This window comes from Sitophilus oryzae, unplaced genomic scaffold, assembly GCF_002938485.1.
Source record: "Sitophilus oryzae breed Bouriz unplaced genomic scaffold, Soryzae_2.0 scaffold_1701_pilon_pilon, whole genome shotgun sequence".
Taxonomy (NCBI): domain Eukaryota; kingdom Metazoa; phylum Arthropoda; class Insecta; order Coleoptera; family Curculionidae; genus Sitophilus; species Sitophilus oryzae.
In genome coordinates, this window is record NW_022146393.1 from 1,317,393 (window position 1) to 1,341,046 (window position 23,654).

A 23,654-nucleotide genomic window follows, 5' to 3' on the forward strand; every position below is an offset into this window, starting at 1 on the left:
ACAATTTTTTTTTTAATGAATGCGATTTATTTAGGGAGCATCAGCATGGGTATACCTTTGGCAAGACCACTGAAACTGCTTTATTTCAATTTACCAAAATAATTCTAAGACGTATTGAAAATGATGGACTGTCACTCGGAATCTTTTTGGACTCGTCGAAGGCCTATGATTGTATATACCGGAATCTTCTGCTTAAGAAATTAGACTTATAAGAGGACAGGCACTAGCTTTGTTCAGGTCCTATTTACTGAATAGAAAGCAAATAGTAAAAATATCACAAGATAGATATTCATATTTCTCAGATGAAAGGGAAAGTGTACATGGAATTGCTCAAGGCAGTACAATAGGGCCAGTTTTATTTATAATATATCTAAATGACATATATTCAGTGATGGACCTGAATAAAGGAAATGTTGTGTGCTACGCGGATGATACAAACTTGCTTGTTGGTGGGAAAGATGTTACCGATGTATTGAATAAAGCCAACATAATATTCAATGAAACAGATAGCTGGTTTAAAAAGAACAAATTAGTTATAAACAATGAAAAATCAAATGCCATTATGTTTCGAACAAAGCAGTCTAACTTGATTAAACCAGCTACTGTAGAATGTAATAAGAAATGTGTAAATATTGTAGATAGTGTTAAATTTTTAGGTGTAAAAATTGATGAGTTTATGGATTGGTCAGACTACATAAGCTCTCTGTTAAAATCACTAAATACTATATGTTACGGGATAAGAGTTGTAAAAAGATATGTGGACTATAATACTATTAAGATATTATATTATGCAAATTTCTTATCAGTGTTGAGGTATGGAATCATTTTTTGGGGTGGAAATAGAGACATACAGAAAATATTTGTTGTTCGAAAGCGACAGCTGAGGAGAATGAATAATATGAAGTGTAGAGATAGTTGCCGAGGACTTTTCAAGAGTGAGGGTTTGATGACGGTGCACGGGGTTTATATTTATGAAGCTCTGCTTTTCTTTTTTAAAAATAGGAATTCATTTGATTTACAGATGTATCATGGGTATAACACCAGAACCCTAAATGTAAATTACCCAGTACACAGATTCACTCTGACTGAGAGGAATCCATATTATATGTGTCTCAGGTTATTTAATAAACTACCAAATAATATAAATGAAATATCAAATTTTAGAAGATTCAAACAAAACCTTAAGGCACTTATCATTGGTATTGAACCATACTCGGTTAGAGACTTTCTGGAGGGGACATAGGTGTGTGTGTGTGGGTATTATAAAATAGCTTGTTTATAGAAAAAAGTACATTTTTAAGACCTTTATTGTCTGTGACACCATTTCCTTTGTGATATATTTTCAGATTCTCTGTAAATTCATACACAATGTGAAATAAAGATGATTATTATTATTTTTATAATTAAAAAAAAAAATAAAAATACGACTCCATACTACTGTCTGTCTGTCATACTACTGTGATACTGTCCAAATGTATTTGGACATTTGAGCAAATTTAGAGTTTTTAATACAGCGATGGCATTATAGATTGAAATTTGAAATACGATTTTTTTAAAGCCAGAATGTCAAAAGTTAAATGTAAAATGTCAACCCAGCCAGTAGATAAGGTCTCTTAATTTTTTTAAATAAAAATATTTATTTGTCTAAACAATTTTGTTGCAAACAAATTTGCAACCAGCCAACCGCCACCTCAATGCAAGGCAATGGCAAACCACCTTGAGTATATTTTCCTTGCACAGCCTCTCAAATAGTGCCGTTCGGATTTGGCGATAAACTGTAGGTCTCGTGATGGGTCCCATGTACATGTGAAACACTAATGCACACATCACAAGTACATGCGAGAGGTAGCCGATGCACTGTATATAGTATCAGGCAGTGGAAGAAGAAGCTTCAAATGACATTGGGCTTCATATAAATTCTACATGGACTCCTTACTCCAGAAAAAAAACAAAGCTATGCTACATATACATATAACTTTCATTTGTTTACACGGTATATATAGTAGTTTCTAAAAAGGAATTCTTCAGAACAAAAAGATAGCGTAAAAATAGTAGAAGGACTTTTTCTACCTATCCAACCCTGCTCAAAGAACTTCACCATTTTGAAAAATTTCAGGCAAAACGCAAATCTGGTAATTTGGAGTTGCTAAAAATAGATCTCTATTAACTGCAATTGAAATTACATGCAAAACACTTTCAATGAAAATGAATGGATTTTAAAAACGGGTGCTCTGGTGAGTTAAAAATAGATCTCTATAGAATGTAGTTTCTAATGTCTTAGTCCCATGTGTAGTTATGGTGTGGTTATGGTATCTCCTCGATTTGTTACACCTCTGAATTGTATCACTGCGTAATAATAATTGACCATTTTTCGTCAGTTCTTCTCTCTGTCTTTTGCTAGAAAAAAAGAATATAATAGAATTATTACGACTTTAATAAGAATGCTGTGCATTAAACGGTAAAATAGATGTTGTAGGCATAAAACAACTTTAAGCAAAGAGTCATTTGCCTAGGCATTTGCTAAGTGTAGTGGCAAATAGCAAAATGTTTACAAACCATTTATATTTTGCTATCTGCCTAGGTATTTCCTATTTGCCGATATTAAAAAAAAAACGCAAAAAATATTTTTTTCTACGTTTTTGTATTTTTCTTCATGTGCCGTCTCGAAAGTTTGTTAGCAAACCTAGGATTCGAATTCAGCACCCCAAAAAATATAATAATAGACGAAATCAGAACCACCCCAAAACTATCTCCCGAGAGGCTTTTTTGAGTACAATTTGACGATATCGGGTGCGTCTCAAAAATGGCTTACCCCAGGGGCCGGAAAGTGAAAGAGCAAAAGCGGTTCCACCGTTTCCACGGAAATTTCAAATAAAATAGTTCCAGCCTCGGGCGCTAGGTGGTAGTGCAATTAATTTTTAGGTTAAGAAGTTGCTACTAGTTATTGCCAGATGGCGTTCAATCAGATTTTTTTTGTAGTTTCTATAGTTTCCAACGGCCATTGTCATACTATTGTCAAATTCTCAAAAAATATTGTCGTTGTCATAGCGCCATAGTCATAATATTATCAAAAATGATTAGCAAAACGTTTTTCAAACTATAATTTGTTATATGTGTTTTTATTAGACAATTCCTTTTGTTTGTGGCCCTAAAAACATAATGTAAGTCTTTTATTTTTGCCATCGTTTAAGTACCTATTTATATTTACTCCATTTACAAAACTTTGGGCGTATTACGTTGGTCTTGTTTTATTACAATAAACGATGTTTAAATATTTGACATATAAATAAAAACTTTAAATATTAAATAATATTTACACATGTTTGGCTTTAATTTTATTTAATAATTGTATAAATTATACTGTTAAATCTTATTTTTTACACATCACAACGATACTTGTTATTAGTATTGTTGAATTTGTGTAAAAAATAAGATTTAATAATCAAATTTAATTATTTTAGAGCAAAATTCAATAAATACGCTCATTTAAAAAGCCCGCGCTTCGATCCATTTAAAACAAGCCCTACTCAATAGATGGCGCCACTTCTGTAGGACCATTTTTCAGTATGGCAGAGTCCATTCTTTTTCTAGCTAGGTATATTCTTTGGCTTACCCCTATAACTTTAAGGTTTGGTATATTAGTAATATGACATAAATTAGGATTGATTGACGTATTCAATTATTTTCGGTCACTTCCTGTTTCACCGGAAATCACTACAATTTTTGATTTTTTAATGACTTGGTATTTTTTACTGCCTTTCATAGAAAATGACATTCTGAACAGAATGATATATCATATGTCAACTTTTGACATTTTCAATTAAAAAAATGCAGTTTAAATTTTAATTTAGAGTGCCATAAATACATATAACGACAATTTGACTCGGACTAAATTATTCGTAAAAAAAAATATTTTCCAAATATGCTAATAAGCCACCCTCGTTCCATTTGAAAAAAATGAAATATGACTAAAAATAAGATTTGGGCATCTTTTAACCGGCCAGGATAAGACACGAAAAACATTAGACGATCAAATGTATTTTTCCAAGGCTCCTTGATTAAAAATTAGTGTTTTTAACACAGCCATGGCACGCTAGATTGAAATTTAAAATACGATTTTTTTAAGCGAGAATGTCAAAAGTTTACATATGATATGTCATTCTATTCAGAGTGTCACTTTCTATCGAATATAGCAAAAAAATACGGGGGGTGCCATTTAAAAATTAAAAGTTGTAATAATTTCCGGTGATACAGGAAGTGATCTCTAAAACAATTGAATACGTCAATTATCCTAACTTAACCTCGATTTTTTATCTGAAAAAATTAAAAAGTTATAGGGGTATACTTTTGCGACGCATCATCCGGTATAGATTATTACAATAAGAATATTTTATACAATCTCTTGGAAATAAATAAACATTGATTTGATTTATTTATTGACAAGTACTTTTTTCTGTGTGTATATGAGAGGAGAGGTTGAGCCGGTGCCGTATACCCCTGACATTTCCACACGTTTCGTCTCCCATCGTCAGGCATGACTCGAAAAATGTCAGTTCGAGTAAAGGTCATCTCTTCGGCCGATTTTATAGGTTATATGTAGCTTTTAGCGAGTCTACGACTATTTTTAGAAGGTACGATATTACCCAGGAGGTATAATAAAATAATAAGCTTACAGGTTTAAAGGATTTCTTATAGGTGTTAAGTATGGGAATTATGAGTTATTTTTATTAGCACCAAGGCAATTTTAGCTTTAACCTCTAAATTTTTAATCATATTATACTTTTCTTTTGTCCTAAACCTACGAAAGGGTATTTTTAAAGCTACTGTCACTCGATATCTTCCAAATCATTTGTCATCGTCAATGGCCTGTCCTCGGCACTTCATTAAATCGACTCGGCTAATGGAATTTCATTGTCTGTTCAATAATAAAATTATTATGAATGAAAAAGTGCCATATTATACTCTCGAATAATTTAATTAATCGTTCAAAGAATATTCCGAGTACCGCAAGTCAATATCATTCATTTTTAGTTGTCATTTATTTTTAGTTTACCTACTGCTTTGATCTTCTCTTTAATTGTCCTTTGCCATGTTGTGTGTCTTGGACGACCAGTTCTTCTAATGCCTTGTAGATTCTATTGAGTGGAAGTTTCTCTGCCAGCGCTTCGCCTTTATGTGGCCAATGCACCTCCATTTCGTCAGTTTAATCTCATTATACACCTGCCAAAGAATATACCTAGCTAGAAAAAGAATGGACTCTGCCATACTGAAAAATGGTCATACAGAAGTGGCGCCATCTATTATTGAGTAGGGCTTGTTTTAAATGGATCGAAGCGCGGGCTTTTTAAATGAGCGTATTTATTGAATTTTACTCTAAAATATATATAATTAAATTTGATCATTAAATCTTATTTTTTACACAAATTCAACAATACTAATAACAAGTATCGTTGTGATGTGTAAAAATAAGATTAACAGTACAATTTATACAATTATTAAATAAAATTAAAGCCAAACGTGTAAATATTATTTATTATTTAAAGTTTTTATTTATAAGTCAAATATTTAAACATCGTTTATTATAATAAAACAAGACCAACGTAATACGCCCAAGTTTTGTAAATGGAGTAAATATAAATAGGTACTTAAATGATGGCAAAAAGAAAAGACTTACATTATATTTTTAGGGCCACAAACAAAAGGAATTGTTTAATTAAAACACATACCTATAACAAAAATTATAGTTTGAAAAACGTTTAGATAATCATTTGATAATATTATGATTCGCGCTAAGACAACGACAATATTTTTTGAGAATTTGACAATAGTATGACAATGACCGTTGGAAACTATGGAAACTACAAAAAAATTCTGATTTAACGCCATCTAGCAATAACTAGTAGTAACTTCTTAACCTAAAAATGAATTGCACTACCACCTAGCGCCTGAGGCTGGAACTATTTTATTTGAAATATCCCTGGAAACGGTGGAACCGCTTTTGCTATTTCACTTTTCCGCCCCTGACACCTGCCTCTAATGGTTGGTTAAGCTTCCTAAATCCTCATTTCTGATAGTATTTGGCAGGTATTTCTGAATATCCTAATACTGCTTGGAGTTTGTTAATTAATTTAGGTGTAATTTTCCAGGTCTATCCAGGTCTTTCTACCATACAGCAAAACTGACTTGACATTGACATTTTTGAATTGAAAATTTTAAGTTTAGTAAGTTGACTAGAGTACTGTCTAGATCCCCAAATATTATTGAGCATTTATGATATCTTGTTCAGGGTGGTCCGAACTTTATTCCGAAAACTTCGGCGGCATATTCTGCGGATAAAAATAAGTACAAAAGTCCGTATAAATGTATGTCCTAAAATGCTTAGTTTCGGAGATACAGGGTGTAAAACTTTTATTTTTATTTCGATATTTTCCAAATAATTTATGACGTAACGTTAATATTTCGATGAAAATTGGTGTCTGGGAGTTTTTTGACATGAGAAATTTGGATTTTGATGTCAATATGACTACTACTTGTAGGGGGCGCCACCTACATGTTTTTTACTCGTTTGAAGACTAATAACTTTTCGCCCGTACCTGTATAAAATTACTGAGTAAAAAAAATAAACATTGACGACGTCTTTTACGTAAAAGAGGTCTCTTGGTAAGAATCGCTATCGAGGAACGGTTCTTGAGATATTTCGAATCAAAATTATCAATACCTGTCATCACTGACATAAATTAAACATGTTGACTAAGTAATTATTAGACTGAAATCATAAATTTGACATATGTTTGTGCCAAAAGTTCAACAGAAACTGTTTTATCATAATTTTTTCGCAGAAAAATTTATGATTATTTTAAAATAAATAAAAATTTCCCAAATTTATTATTTCAGTGAAATAACTATCTACTCAACGTGTTTATTTTTTGTCAATAATGATATGTATTGATTATTTCCATTCTAAATATCTTGAGAACGGTTGCTCGTAGCGATTTATTTCGAAGAGACATTTTTTACGTAAAAAGTCACGGAAATGTATATTTTTTCACTCAGTAGTTTTATACAAGTGCGGAAGAAAAGGTATTACTCTTCAAAACAGTTAAACCACATGTAGGTGGTGCCTCCTAGAAATAGGAGTCTTATTGACAACAAAATCAAATTTCTCATGTCAAAAAACTCCCAGACACCAACTTTCATCCAAATATTGACGTTACTTCAGAAATTATTTGGAAAAAATCGAAATAAAAATGAAACTTCTACACCCTGTATCTCCGAATCTAAGCATTTTAGAACATACATTTATACGAAGTTTTTTAGTTATTTTTACCTGCAGAATATGCTGCCGAAGTTTCCGGAATACAGTTTGGACCACCCTGTATAGTAATTGGTAACAGTCGCTACTGAGAGTAACAATTACTAAAAGTTGTCAGTAAAAGTAATTCTACTGGACCATGAGCGAATATAGACTGGTTATAAACACTTAACAATCCAACTTTACCATCCCTAAAGATATGGTTTCAGTGTGAGGGTATCAGAACTACAATTCTGCTAATTATTGTTGTTCGAAGAGCAGTCATATACTCGCCAGTTCAACCGACCAACCAAATCAACCATGTTTTTAATTAATTTCTGCCTACGTTTCCTCCATCTAGCTGGACGACAAAACGTAAAAAAGGAACAAACAAAACGACTCGCAGAAGACGAAGAACACTTTTATAATCTCGCAAAGTACCACGCCGCCGTCGCCCGGCCTGGCTGAATTCCCCAGGACAATATGCCCTTCGATTAACGCCATAATGCACGACCGTACCCACCCAACTGCCGCCAAACACCCACCCGCCCATCGACGGTCGGTCCTACAAAGACGATCCTCTTTCTTTTATTAAACGATCGCGAAGATGAGGGTGTGTTCTGGGTGTGAATGCCGACGAGGCGACTTAAAAATTGCCTTTGTCAGAATTAGATTTCGATGACGAATTAAATATAGAAAACATACAGCATGCCTGGTTTAAAACGTTTACAAAATATTTACATATACTCGATACCAATTAAACTTTTAGTTACGTAATTCCAGGCAGAGTACGGCACTCCTTTCATTTCATTTAATAAAATAAATAGGGCTATTTACAAATTTAGTGTTTGATTTACATAACTCCCCAAATTTCTCAAAATATTGCTTTCATCGCGTCGGGCGCATCCGAGGTAATCACAATAAAAAATATTTTTAATACAACGGAAGTTCCTTTATTTCATTTAAATTGTTTGTTAGAGAGTTGACCAAAATATTACCTCTTCAACTTTGTTGAACGACCTTGGGTTGTTACAACAGGTTATATTATTATTGCTTGTTGGGAGTTACAAAAGCAGAGATGGTTTTAAGTACAAAAGTTATATCCACTAATGTTGCATTAATTGAACATGGTAGAGATGACTTTTGGACTTAAAACCGTTTCTGCTTGTGTAACTGTTCAACAGACAATAACATAAAACATCCCCCTCATATCCCCCTTTAGAACTTCGTCTGTCATGTTAAGAAATGAAAGTAAATAATAAAGCGCCTCTCGTGTTTGTTCGCACACTAAAAATTTCAATTATTGCCTGTATATATATTTTTTAAATTTATATTTTTTTTAATTGTAAAGTAATAAATTACGAATGATATATATATGAATATATATTATGAATATATTACATAACAATTATGTTAATTACAGGATTACAAGCTTGTTTTCTAACATTTTTTAAATATAACGAATTATAAAATTTCAATATAGTATAGTCTGTCCAACGAGAAGATCCTTGACAGTGATAGATGTGTCTGTCATTTTAATTTCAAAGTAGTTTATTTTATTTTACAAAGAAATAAGTTGGTACAGCTGGAACGTATAGCAGAAAATTAATATATTTAAAATTTGACTGACCAGTGATTACTTCAAAATATTGTGAAAAAAAACTGTATAAAACTGAAAAAATTTAATCGAGTTATTTTATTTAATAAAAAACGGTGTGTTAATAAAAAACAAACAAGAACAAGGCACCACATACCAGAAAAATATAAAAAAGAACTATTTCTTACTTTCAAGCTTTATGAAACTTCCCGCATTTATGATTATATTTATCAATATAACTTATGTACAAATACAAATTTGTAATATTCCACAGGAATAAATAAAACAACATAAATAAAAGAAACTATTTTATTAATAATAACACTTACCAAATTTTATACCTTAAAGGTTGATTAATTAACTTTAATCTTAATTTTTTAAACCAGTACCTTCTGACATTATTTTTCTGCAGTACTAAAATCCATTATTTACCTATCGTGTGATGTTGATATTTTACAGCTACTCCAGTTTTTAGTATGTGTTTAGTATGGTCCTTCTACCATATTCGAGATGCACTTATCTACGACGAGATGGTATACGAACTTTAATGATGGTAACTTTATTGGTGTATAAGACTTTTTGCCTGGGTAGCGAGTATTAACCATAATCTGTGCTCTGGGTCTACAGTTAATTTTCACTCGATTTTTCCTCCACTTGACTTCAAAAAACACAAAACACACGTAATAACACGAATCAAAATGCATCATCTTTCAAAACGCAGGGTATTTGACAAAAGTTAACACAAAATTATAACCTATAATTTGGCAAGACTTTGACAAGCGTCAAAAATCTAAAGGCGAGTTCATATGTCAAACCAATAAAATTGAAATACGATCTGTCATTTTTGAAATAAACCAATAAAACTGGTTAAAAACAACGACGCACGACGGATTTATATTTAAATCCATCCATAGTTAACTTAAAAATTATTAGAAACTTTTTTTAGTAAAATATATCGATTGGTATGGGACGTCATCTGCTTTTCTTCTGTCATCGTCTGTCGAAATCTTACCTGAGAAAAAAAACAGAGTTTATGTATATTTGTCGTAGGTCTGAAAAAAGTAAAATATAAAATGGACAAACGCTTACTTACATTGCAATAAAACTTCTACTTTTAGTTTTGCAATCCAAACGGAATATTTCTATTTCATATATAAAAATATCCGACAACACTAAAATCACTGAAACTTCCGCGGCTGACAACGAAAACTGAAAAATATAACGACACTTTTTGTTTTGGACCTGAATATCAACATTACGCGGTGCCATTATATTTTTGTTTTTGAAATAATATAAAATATCTAATTATAACTTGTAAATTTTAATATTTTAACATGATTTTAACTATTTCTGACAATAACTAACTTTTTGTTATCAAGATAACATTTTTAGACAGACACCGAGCATATATATATATATATATATATATATATATATATATATATATATATATATATATATATATATATATATATATATATATATATATATACTATATATAATATTCTAATTTTAAATAAGTAAAAATGTATATATATATATATATATATATATATATATATATATATATATATATATATATATATATATATATATATATATATATATATATATATAGTTATATATATATATATATATATATATATATGACTTTATATATAGTATATATATATATATATATATATATATATATATATATATATATATATATATATATATATATATATATATATATATATATATATATATATATATATATATATATATATATATATATATATATATATATATATATATATATATATATATATATATATATATATATATATATATATATATATATGATGTATATACCTATATGTCATAATATTTGAATTTTAAATAAGTAAAAATGTAATATAATTTAAATTAATATAATGCAACTTTATACTAAGAAAACATTTATACATTCACAAAATACAACAGAGTCTAATAATATAGTTTGAAAACAATGAATATCTATTGAACTAAAATTAAAAAAATTAAGCGCGACCCTTTGTGTCAAAATTAGATTAAATTTTCGCAATTTTTACACCATTTGATGACCGGTGGCTCCACTAGTGTTTGTTCGGGCGGTTGGTCTTTTACTCCCGCTTATGGCCATTAAAGAAAAAGTTCTAAAGAGGAGGGGATATTTTGTGGACAATAATACGTTTTGTCTGTCATTGACATTATATAAACCATAAACACTATTTCATAGATGTGTTGACTAGGGCCAAAAGCAAAGGCTTGGTTTTAATGTAAAAATTACGAAAAAATGTTAGTGTCTTCTTCAAAAGCATAGAATATCTCTAAAAAAATGAAGCCATTGAGATGAAGCAAAAAATAAAATCTCGAGAAAAGATGCACCTAGATGATAAATTATTTTTAAATCCCTTGCTTTGTTAACATATTCCACACTGTGTTTTAAATATTCACCAAAATATTAACATTTTGTTTTCCCTGGTATAATTGACAAATGGAAACTTTCATTTTTAATTTAGAAAGAGATACTAAAAAGTCAAATGATTTATCTACAAATTGCTTCAAAAATCATCAAAATTGCTCTCCTCTAGAACACAATATATAAAACTTTAAAATACATCAAAATTTAAAGGTGCCCGTTTTTATTTCTCTGAATTTACACTCTATTTTCAATTATTAATACTAACGCCGCCACTGCTACACCAAACCCTAAACAAACAGAGCAACTTAATGATGCACTCTTAATATTCCATTAAGGATCTATAATCTAAAACATAGAATAATCGTATTAGCTGTACTGGTAAATAGAGCATATTGAGCTTTTTCAAGAGGACAAAATGTACGCTTTACGTTGTCAGCTTATCGCTTTTATTATCTGGAGTGCGGCATTGCGCAACTATAAAGTTGCGTGCCGCCCTATCGTTAGTCTAGCTGCTCGAATTTGCACAAAAATGTCGCAATCGTCATACGAACATGCCTAATTGTCGTGCCACTCCTTCCTGCTGTCGCAAAAGACCTATTTAAGGTATTTGTTTTGTTTTGCTGCACTACCATTTCAAATTAATGAATTAATGTGTGGCGCGTAAAATAAATAGAGAATCGTATTATAAACGAAGGTATATCACAGGTACCTTGAGAACATGTCCAAAAGCAGCAATGGAGGTCATTCTATCTAGACCTAACACCACTGCACATTGTCGTCGGTAGATATGCCAATGCGACAATAATTAGATTGGTCATTGACGGAAACTATACTGGGAAAATTGTCAGGTCAAGGACTTGGCACACCCTCAAAAGGAAAATTACACTCCTTCAACTGCCAGTGGATGATATACGAAGAATTTACAACTTTGAGAAACACCTTCCAGTAGTATTGAGCAATAAAAAGGATTGGAAGAGAGAAACGTTTGCTCGTCACGTAAAAGACCATACCATAACGTGGTATAGTGACGCTTCCAAAACCAGAGCAGCGACAGAGATAGGGGTCGAAAACTAAGTACTCCAAACCAATTATGGGCATCTACTCTATCATCCTTCAGGCAGAAATCTATGCTATTGAAAGATACGTACAATTTTTCTTAGATAGGAACTATCGAAAACAGGAAATAGCTATCTTATACGGTTGTCAAACAGCACTAAAAGTGATAAACTCAGTAACCATCAATTCTGAGTTGGTCAAAGAATGTTCAGAGAATCTGAACACATTAGGGAAAGTACATAAAGTCGTCATACTCCGGTTGCTCACTCACCAAGGGATAAAAAGCAATGAAAAAGCAAACGACCTATAGCTAGAAAAGGAGCGAACACTCTATTAACTGGACCTGAAACGTTCTGCTTTTCAAATGGAAAACAACTTACAGGGGAAGTCAAGAACTTGGAAGACTGCATCCGTAACATAGACTTAAAATAAATTATAGACTGAGCATCTCATTCATAAATAGCTGGAACATGCGGTCAGACAATGTCTTGTTATTGTTGTGTTATTGTTTAAGGTTATAACGAGTGCGACACGAGCGATAGATAGGTTGTCTCTGTCGTAAGGGTCGTTCCCTGACGACGGCGACGCTGACGAGAAACGCAACACTGTCTTTCGTTTCTCAAGTACACCTGAACTCTCCGTACCATAGCCGAGTAATTTTTTTATTTTAATGAAGCTATAATTAAATTAAAAATATATCATATTCAAATTTTTTATATTTTATTAAGATTTAGGAGAGGTTTTTTTAAATAAAAGTTTAGAAAAAACGTCTTAGAGTCCAAAAAGGATAAAAATAATAAAATACATGTCATAAAAGAAATTTTATAATCGAAATTACGTAATTTTTGAAATTAATAATAAATTATTAATTTTAGTCAAACATTTACAACCCCTAATATTAATCAAAACAGGATCTATTCTACAGATATAATAGAATCGGCGACATGGAGAGAAAAAAAAGATATGATTGCTGTAATTATTTTACCGGTTAAGTGATATCTTATTATGTAAATTAGAGAAAACATAAATCTGTTCCATTAAAGCAAGGAAGGTGATAGGAAGTGGATAAAATGAAAAATACATTTATTTAACTCGGTACTGTCTTTATTATACCGGGTGCGTTCCAAAAGTGGCTCATCCCCATAATTTTTTTATTTTTTCAAATAAAAAAACAAGATTTAGTATGTTAGTATATGACATAAATTAGGATTGATTGACGCATTCAATTGTTTTTGGTCACTTCCTGTTTCACCGGAAATGACTATAACTTTTAATTTTTAAATGGCACCCTCGGTATATTTCTACTTTATTCGATAGAAAATGACACTCTGAATAGAATGACATATCATATGTCAACTTTTGACATTTTCGCATATGGTTTAATTGTCATTGTAACACGCGGTTCATAACGACAATTTGACTCGAAATACCAAGTGTGTGGTATCATTATATTCATAAAAAAATGCTTTTTCCAAATATGCTAATGAGTCATCCTTGTTCCATTTGAAAAAATTGACATATGATTAAAAATACGATTTGTACATCTTTTAACCGGCCTAGATAAGACATGAAACCCAGGCTCCTTCCAAGGCTCTTTGATTAAAACTTAGTGTTTTTAACAACACCATGGCACCCTGGATTGAAATTTAAAATACGATTTGTTTTTAAGCGACAATGTCAAAAGTTGACATATAATATGTCATTCTATTCAGAGTGTCATTTTTTATTGAATAAAGTAGCAATATACCAAGGGTCCCTTTAAAAATCAAAAGATGTAATCATTTCCGGTGAAACAGGAAGAGACCGAAAACAATTGAATACGTCAATCAATCCTAATTTATGTCATATACCTACTAACATACAAATCTGTTTTTTTTATCTGAAAAAATAAAAAAGTTATAGGAGTGAACCATTTTTGAGACGAACCCGGTATATTAAAAAATATTGTTTCATAATGTAATATCATTTTAAAATTCTTGTATGTTATTTTAGATTCTGAAGATAATTTTAGAATAAACCGGAATATATTTTTAATAAAAACATTATTAATTATTTACAGGGTTATAATTATGATTTTGTTACAAAAACCTATATATGAATGATTATGTAAGAGAAAAAATTCAGATTTTACATTTTACTAAAATATTATCTAAATAAGCGCCTTTCTACAACAACGCCACTGAATCCTAATGGGTAAATTGAGAGTTGCCTACCGGTCGAAAGTCGTTTCAAGACTTAAATGGATTATTTAAGTCAAATTTCTTGCAAATTTCGCACAGGCGAACCATATTTTATAGTTCTTGAACAGAAAAAGTAAATAAAATAAACACTTAAGGACTACAAGCTAAGAAAATGCGTTAATACAGTCGGGGACATAGCGGCAACAAAGCTTTACCGCACACGTGCGACGCGTACTACAAGGTAATACATGAATGAATAGGCGACCTCGCCTCTAATCGGTGTTGCCATATTGTAAGGAACTTATCCTTTTTAAATAGTATCCGATTTATAATTTAGTAGTATAAGGACTATTTAATACATCTATGGAATACTAAAATCTACTTTATTAAAATGCTGTATTAATATCTCAATATATGTGTATAACAAGAAAAAAAATTGATAATATTAAAGACGTGACAACATAGGCTGGATCAGGAAGGCTCGGTCGACTGTACCCAGAAGTAAACATGTGTACAAAAAAGATTGTTTGACTGCGTTTAGATGTAAATAGTGTAGTCTATATTTTATTTTAAGTCTATGATCCGTAACCTATAAAGGGAATCTCCCAATGCTCTAAGACATTCGAATAAATTTCTCAGAACTTACGACCGAAAAAAATCAAAGATTTTCATTGATTTAATTAAGAACAATCTTCCGATTGTCACGGTATTTCTAACAGGACACTGTCTCCTTAACGAACATCTCGGTAGACTGAAACCGAGACACAACGGCGAATGCAGGAAAATGAGCAAACACTCACTAATAACATCTACCGATACGACGACCGTTGGTGCCATAAATTTTGGTATAGCTAATGTCGGAGATGGAGAACTGGTCTTTGTGGAACTGTCTCAGATACTGGTTTTTGTCAAAGCCCTGAGACTATATGATGAATTATAACTCGTTATAACTCAAGAAAAGGGAATACACAATAGATCTGTAATGTCGCGGTGATTAACCCCCTTCTGAACTTTATACATTCTTTTAACCAATTAACTCTCAGGGGAAAATACACAAGGAGTCCAAAAGAGCCTCAGTGTTGCAATCCATTGCATTTCTCTTACCGAAGAGGACAAGTTATTTCTTAATACATATTACTTAGAATTCTGAGGAATCTAAAGATATTGTCGGCATATGCTAAGGTTAAAAGTGGCTGTTTTTAACACTACCATTCGCTAATCAATTTGCATGACGTAAAGTCACTAAAGTGCCGTTATTGGCCATTTCCTTAACGACTTCTATCGGGCGTTGCGATAACTAAATAAATAATGCATCGGGTGCATATCGCGTTGCATTTCAAGCAGGACAGAGGGGGAGGTGGAAGGCGTACGACCAAAGAATAGGTGATACGCCTAACGGGGCCCTATTGCATATCGTAGTGATGTTCATGTTAAAAAAACGTATCGATACCTTACCTTTTAGTCAAAATTACTCATAGGCATTACGATTCTTTTTAGTGAATCGAATAACATGATTTAATTTTGCAAATTGAATCATCCCCAACGATTCGTTCATTTAACTGAACTACATACACATTTTACGTTATCCCAATATAAATAGGTATTATTCTGTAAGTAACTTTATCTCTTGCATTTTGCTCTAGGAGATGCGAGACCTTGTCGTTGGTGGGAGAGCTCCTAGTCAGGTGCTAGGGGGCATCTCCTCTGGCACTTTGGCTGGGTCATCTCATCTCACAGAATTGCATCAAGACGTATAACGATGCCGCATGAAACTACCCTCTCCATCATACCAGGTGCCCTCTACTGTCTGTTTGTATCACGGGTGAGAGGGTGTGATCGACTAACCCTTGGATAGTCGGTCGTTAGTTGCTGGAGGGAAACTCCCTAACAACACTGAGAACATTAACAGTGCAAGTTTCAAGTGACCAAAGGGAACCACAGGAGAGGCAGCTGATACTTGCGCGAGACCAGCCTTCATAAGCTGTCACCTTTTCTAGTAAGGGTCGGGAGCCTACCTCTAGATCCAACAGGCTACACAAGGTACCGTTCCTTTACCCGGCCTGGGCCAATCAAGCGAGCTAGACGACCCGCTGAGAGTAGGTCTCAGTGAAGCAGGAGTACAGAGATACCTCCGACCGCTCCACGAAGAATACAAAAGCGAGAATACTCCTCGAGAAGAGGTAAAGAAATCAAGAACAGCCTCGCGCATCTCCACCAATGGGGAACAGAGAGAGAGAGAGCGAGAACCTTTTACCTCTGCTCCGGCAAGGAGAGAAAAAGCCAGGTTCGGAAGCCGTCCAATATCGAGAAGCAAGCAGGGACGTATACCAGCTTTGCCAGAACTCCAATGTAAGTACATCGAGTTGGCGAGTCATCAACTCGAGGGAGGAGGACCATGGTCAGGTCCTCACAATAGGAATTGACCTCAAATTCAAGGAAGCAATAGAGAAAGAGAGATATATAAATACATTAGAAGCTACAGAATAGAAAGAAGCTTTAAGAAGCTAGCCTAGAATAGACTCCTATAGAATCAAGTGTCTTGGTTATCTCTGCAGATGGCAACTGAAATTTTGAAATTTTGGATACGTATAAACTTTGAATTTTTTAGATGCATCGATATGTTAATATATCGATATCGTTAAAACATTTCTAATGGATCGTACGATTTGACTGCGGATGTACATTCAGTCGTGCGCGGAAAGAAAAGTGTCGGAAATGCTAATCGGAAATGAATACTTTAGTTTTTTATCTTAGTTTTTTCTTCTTCTAATTATTATACCGTACAGTACCTAATTCTGTTAGCAAACAAGTGAGTAGGTATTGTTTTTGGAAAACTAGATTATGGAAGTTTTGACAAAATATACTTATCCAGTGGCGGCGTGAAGTGCCATACTCTGGGCTTTGCTTTGGGCACAGAATATCTAGCTACGCAATGGGGGTGCACAACAATGACTCTTTTTGGGCTATTAAATTATCAAACTAAGGCTGCAAATTAAAGGATTAAAAAAAGAGTAAAAACGACCGACGCAGATACTTTGAGGATCTAATATTCCTTTGAGCAGTGAACGAAGAGATCAGGCGAGAAGGTAGAATAAATCTGATGAATGATGACATCACGCTTCGAATTTGCATGTTACGTATTTTCATATACCTACCCATTGTGAATTGTATTTAGAAAATTGTAGGATAGGTTTGAGTCTTAACTCCAGATAAGAATACAATCGGTGACATACTATAGACACATGAGCGCCGGACAGGGGGGGCAAGAGGGGACATTTGCCCTCCCCCCTGGATCACTGAAACAATAAAAATAAAAGCTATCTTCCATCATTACATCCATCTGTAAAAAATAATTATTATTATGAAATTTTTAGGTGTTACCTGTAAAATAATAAAAAATGTGGTAATTATTGGGAAAACTGGAAATCGTCCAATTTTCACCAAAATTGGTATACACACTATTTTGAGGTCGTAGATTACGAATCTACTTTTTTCTTGGCGGTCTCTTACCGTTTTTCAGAAAAACGGAAAATTATTTCAACAATGAATTTTTCTTTAATTCGGCCCTATAAAGTAATAATTTCACTATGTTTTCATTATATTATCTAAAAGTTTATCTAAAAGCCACACTTGATTGGGGATAGAAAAATGTCCAACATTTTACTGAAAAACACTTTTCTTAACAAAATAGCAAAGAAAATTGAGACCAGATGGAAGTTTGACATTTGATATATCCTTCTTTCTCTCTCTCTAATCTAGAAATTTGAAAATTTACAACGTTGCCATATCTTCTATTTTTTCGGGTGATTAGGGATTTTAAATAAATTACCCATTATGAGATCGACAATAATTAAATATACACCTATATCCACAAAATTACGCGGAAGAGTTTTGATTGCATTGGTTTTAACTTCTTTGCGGAGGGGGTTAATCTTTTTTTAGTTAATCTAATAATATAACAACAAAAGATTAACACCCTCTGCATGGAAGTTGTAACCAATGCAATCAAAACTCTTTCGTGCAACTTCGTGGGTATAAATAGTCAGATCTCGTTGGTAAAATAGCAGTTATGGGAAGGAGCCGTTCTTCTGGCGACCGCCTTTCGTAATTCCAGAATGAGCGAAAAAAACACGCTAAATTTAGGTTTAGCATTGGCAACGTTGCTTTAAATGCCAGAAACACATAAACTTACTTCGGGTTTCTCTTATTACCGATTCTGAACCGTCCTAGAACTGTGATGCGTATGCGCAGAAGGAAATATGAAGACATTATTTCATTTGCGCATGCGCTGCAGAGTTCTTGGACGGTTCAGAATCGGTAATAACAAGAACCCGAACAAAGCTATAATCTAACATTTTCAGATTGTTTACAAATTTATTTTAGCAAATTTTCCTCTATTATGCATAGAATTGGTTAAAAAAGTAACAGAAAATAGCACAAACATTATTGATTATTGAATACCTAACAAAATATGTGCTAGAAAACCTTAAAAATATGAGAAATTAAGAAAAATTCGATATTGAAATTATTTTTCGTTTTTCTGAAAAACGGTAAGAGACCGCCAAGAAAAAAGTTCAGATTCGTAATCTACGACTTCAAAATAGGGTATATGCCAATTTTGGTGAAAATCGGACGATTTCCAGTTTTCTCAATAATTACCAAAAATGTCAATTTTTTATTCATTTTTACTTTGCCCCCCCCCCTAAATTTCATTCTTCCGGCGCCCATGTATAGACATTATAGAACAGAAATTCAACGGAAAATAGTGGGAAAACAGTAAATGTTCAAATCTAGAAAAGTATTGAAATATATATAATAACTTTAGATTATTTTAACCCTCAAATGAAACAATCAACCAGATAAACCACTTTTATTATTACGTCAGTACAGCTTGTGCTATTTTAATATTGACTGGTACTCTGGTGCGCTCGTACTGTCGCAGAGCAGGCGCGTTCGCTCGGCCTTGCCCAGGCCTCTCCCGTCGGTGGTAAGCCAGAGCCATCTAGAGCGTCGTTGCGCATGCTAATCTCGCTCGGCCACCCTGGTGTCATGATGTCATTTTTATCATATGTTAACATATATGTATAGAAAATATTCGAATCGAAATATCGAAATGTAAACATAAATATGGAGACAAATGACAATACATGCAAAATCGGTTGGTTTCAATCATTCCAGATCATTCGATCGGTCATCCATACCACAAGATTGACTAAAAAAAAACGAAAGAATAAGATGACGGCACGGGTGGGGGCGTATACATGAATTTATTTTAGGGGGGGGCCCAAATCAAAGGTAATATAGAATTTGCTTTTTAGGGCGCCATTTTTAACCCAAAAAGGTTAATATACTAAGATATACTTCCCGAAACGTTAGGCATTTTTTTGACCGTTAGGCAAATTTGTTTATTAGTGAACCACTGCTGACAAATTGAAGAGTGGGAATACCAAAGATAGTAAGTACCAAATTTTTCAATATTAAGTTATTATATTAGAAACGTAATAAATATTATGCTGGATGTCCTAACAAAAGTTACAAGTGCCAAGCGAAAGCGTCTTCTGTTTATGTATATTATATGTATTTTAAAAGATATTTTAAAAATTTATTAGTTTTAGTTTTACTGTGTTTTTTTCATTTATCTCGAAAAAATAATTTTGGCAATTACCTCCATTGGTATTTCCACTCTTCAATTAGTCTCTGTTGAACGCCAGCAGTGATTACAAAAAATAACTATTTTATTTTATAGATTTTCTTACAATGGCAAAATAGCAAGAGTTTTTTGAAGAGATGAATCCGCCACAGAGATATTAGGTATTTTTAAAAACAAAAACTCTCACTTAAATAAGTTTTAAATATACCGGGCGCGTCTCAAAAGTGGCTCGCCCCGATAACTTTTTTATATTTTTAGATAAAAAAAAACGAGATTTGGTTTGGTTTGGTTTGGTATATGACATAAATTAGGATTGATCATAGATTTAGTAAGAACAGATATCACATTAGACATTTTAGCCCGATCAAACAATCGGAGGTTGACTACGTACTGTAAAAACCAACTGAGATAGAGAAGGCGACGTTGCCACATCTCAAATCTGCGCCTATCTACTCAGTTTGATTTGCAGAAAAGGTGACTTTAAAATAGTAGTGGGAACTATCGAATGAATACTATCGAAACATTCGATAGTTGCAATTCATTCGAATAATTCGATAGTTACTAAGAAAACATTCGTTGAAAACTATTCGAATAAAAATTATCGAATAGATCCGTCATCTGCCTTGAAATATTGTATTCTAGTAATTCGGCAGCAAAAACCATTCATTTATAAAATTCATTCATTTATGAAATTCATTTATTCGTCAGGATCGATTATAATAAAATATTAACTGAATTTTAGTTGTCGCCCGGCGACGTAGGTTTCTTTCTGAGAAACCCGACAGCTATGAAAGAAGCCGGCATCTTTGATTTTTTGCGGAGTCAGATATAGATAAGGACCCATTATTTTTTTTATTGAGGTGCTAGTATTTACACAGAAAATACATTATGAAGGGCGCTGTTGCCATATTTTGGTATTAGTTGATATTAGCCTTGTTTATATATTCTTATATTAGCAAAGAATATTTTTGTTTGGCTTTAGTTAGTTAGGGATAGTATGTCTATATATCCTGCTTTTTTTTATTAATATTCTGTTGTTACATTGCATAAATATTCTGGATGTAGGAAAATGATTTTTAATGTTTTTAAGCAAAGACTGGTTTAATAAATAATAATAACAGTAATAATTTGTTATACCTATTAACAACAAAATTTAAAATAATTTAATATAAATATTTTTTTTAAGTAGTAGCAAAATATAAACAACAAATTAGATGTAAAAATTATTTATATTAGATCCTATTTAAAAATAATATAGTCTCTAAATTTTTTGTGTGTGGCAACGTTGGTTTATTAAATAATAATAATTACAGAACTAATTTGTTATATTAACAACAAATTTTAAAATCATGAAATATAGGTAAACATTTATTAATTTTCTAAGCATGCAGTGTAATGGAAGGAAAATATAAATAAAAAATTAGAAATCAAAATTATTTATATTAGGTGCTTTATATTACTATTTAAAAATTATATTTACTTTTACTGGCATTTACTTTAAAAAATAAATGAAATATTTCTTCGCAAAAAACTACATGTAAGAGAATTAGCATAAACAAAATACAAACATCGTTAACTTTTTTTTTAAATTGGCACGTGTAAAACTTTCATTTTAATTTTCTCACCCCATAGTTTGAGTTCGATAACCATTTACTTAACCACATTACTTTAATATGATTATTAAGTTCAACTAATTCATATTATTAAAACATCTAAAATACAAATATGTACTTTTAAAATTAATTTAAGTTCATCTCATCTCTCTTAAAAATTGCTACTTCTCAAAATTTCCCATTAAAAAATAGACCATATACCATATAAAATTAAATAATTGAAAGATCGGACTACGGAAAACCACACAACTTTTCGGAAAAATTTTGACCACCTGCACATGCACACAATCGTCAATAAATAAAATTAAAAAATAACTACTATTTTAACTAACGCAAAAATAGCACAGTATTTATACGGCGAAGTTATAAAAATTTGGAAGAACTAATAATGCACTGACGCATACAAAAATCAAACGAATACTAAATTTCATTTATCAAAAGCATTCGATAGGTAGTCGTGGCTCACCGATAACCATTTAGTCGCACGGCGAGGTTGTCACATATGCTTTAGTATACAAATGATTGAATGATTTTATTCGAATAAAACCATTCGATAGTTGAAATCATTCATTCATTAACCATTCGATAGTCTAATTCATTCGACAGTTCCCATCGCTACTTTAAAACCTTTACCGGATATCAATAAATCTCAATTTCTTAATTAAATTAATAGTTTATTTTTAAAGAAGCATGCGTAATAACATGGTTATTAACCAGAGGATATATGCGTTACTATTAAAGGACATGTTTACTGTTTAATGTGCTGAAACGTCTAGAACGATTGGCAACGTCGCTGCTAGTCTTCCAGAATGAAATGAGCCGTCCGTCCCACCACCCCTCGCGACGGCCCTTGGTCCGTTATAGCGTACTACGTTTAGCTTGCGGTGTGTTTGAAGTCGGAATCAAGACGAAAGTAACTTTCAGTGTTTTCGGTGGTTTTTGTTTTTGTTTAACGTACCTACTTTTGAATCTGCGAATTCAGTATGGTACGACAGTGTCAAGTGTGTGGAAAAATAAGCTCAAATTACCCGAATTTGTCTTTTCACAGGTGGGTATTGCTTTCGTCATTGTACATAGGCGTCCCACAAGGGAGCCTCTCACAATCAAAATAATTTCTAATTATATTTGTAATTAATCTATTAAAACAAGAACGTAGTAGCCAGTAATTGAATTATAATTCGTCTCAATGACTATCTAACTGTTGTAGATCATAACAAATTTGAATATAAACGTTGCATTTGAAATTTTATTATAAGCCAGAAAGTGACATTTTTTCCTTAAAATTGCGTCATTTCTGGTCATTGTATACGATATTCTAAAGGAATTTTGCTCAACAAATAAACAAAGGTGTTACCCGACCTTTTTTACATTTTATTGCTTTATTATATCTGCCCCTTCGGCCTTGTTTAGACAATTTTTTACCACTGTACAAATACCTCTTCCTAGAGTTATTTGTACGGTGTGTTTACCTTTTTTTAGAATGGGACGAACTGTAAATAATTCTTAGGCTACTAGTTTTATACATATCTATATACAGAGTGACCCAGGCCTCCAAAAAAGCTTTTTACCTATTACTACTAGCTGCACTCGCCATAGTAGTACGTTTTGTACTCAAATGCTATTTTCTGCTTTTCGTTTGTCGGATTGAGAATTACAGCAAAGTCGGCCTGACGATGGAGATAAATCTCCGAAACCGGCCGTCGAATGGCTGTTCCCTTCAGTCTGATGAACTTAATGCAGAGAATAAGCATATATGTAGGGGTTAGGCCTTAATAATTTGTTGCTTCTTGTATTTTGTTTATTTATACAAACCCTACCAAGCCTTGAGCTCCATCTACGGTA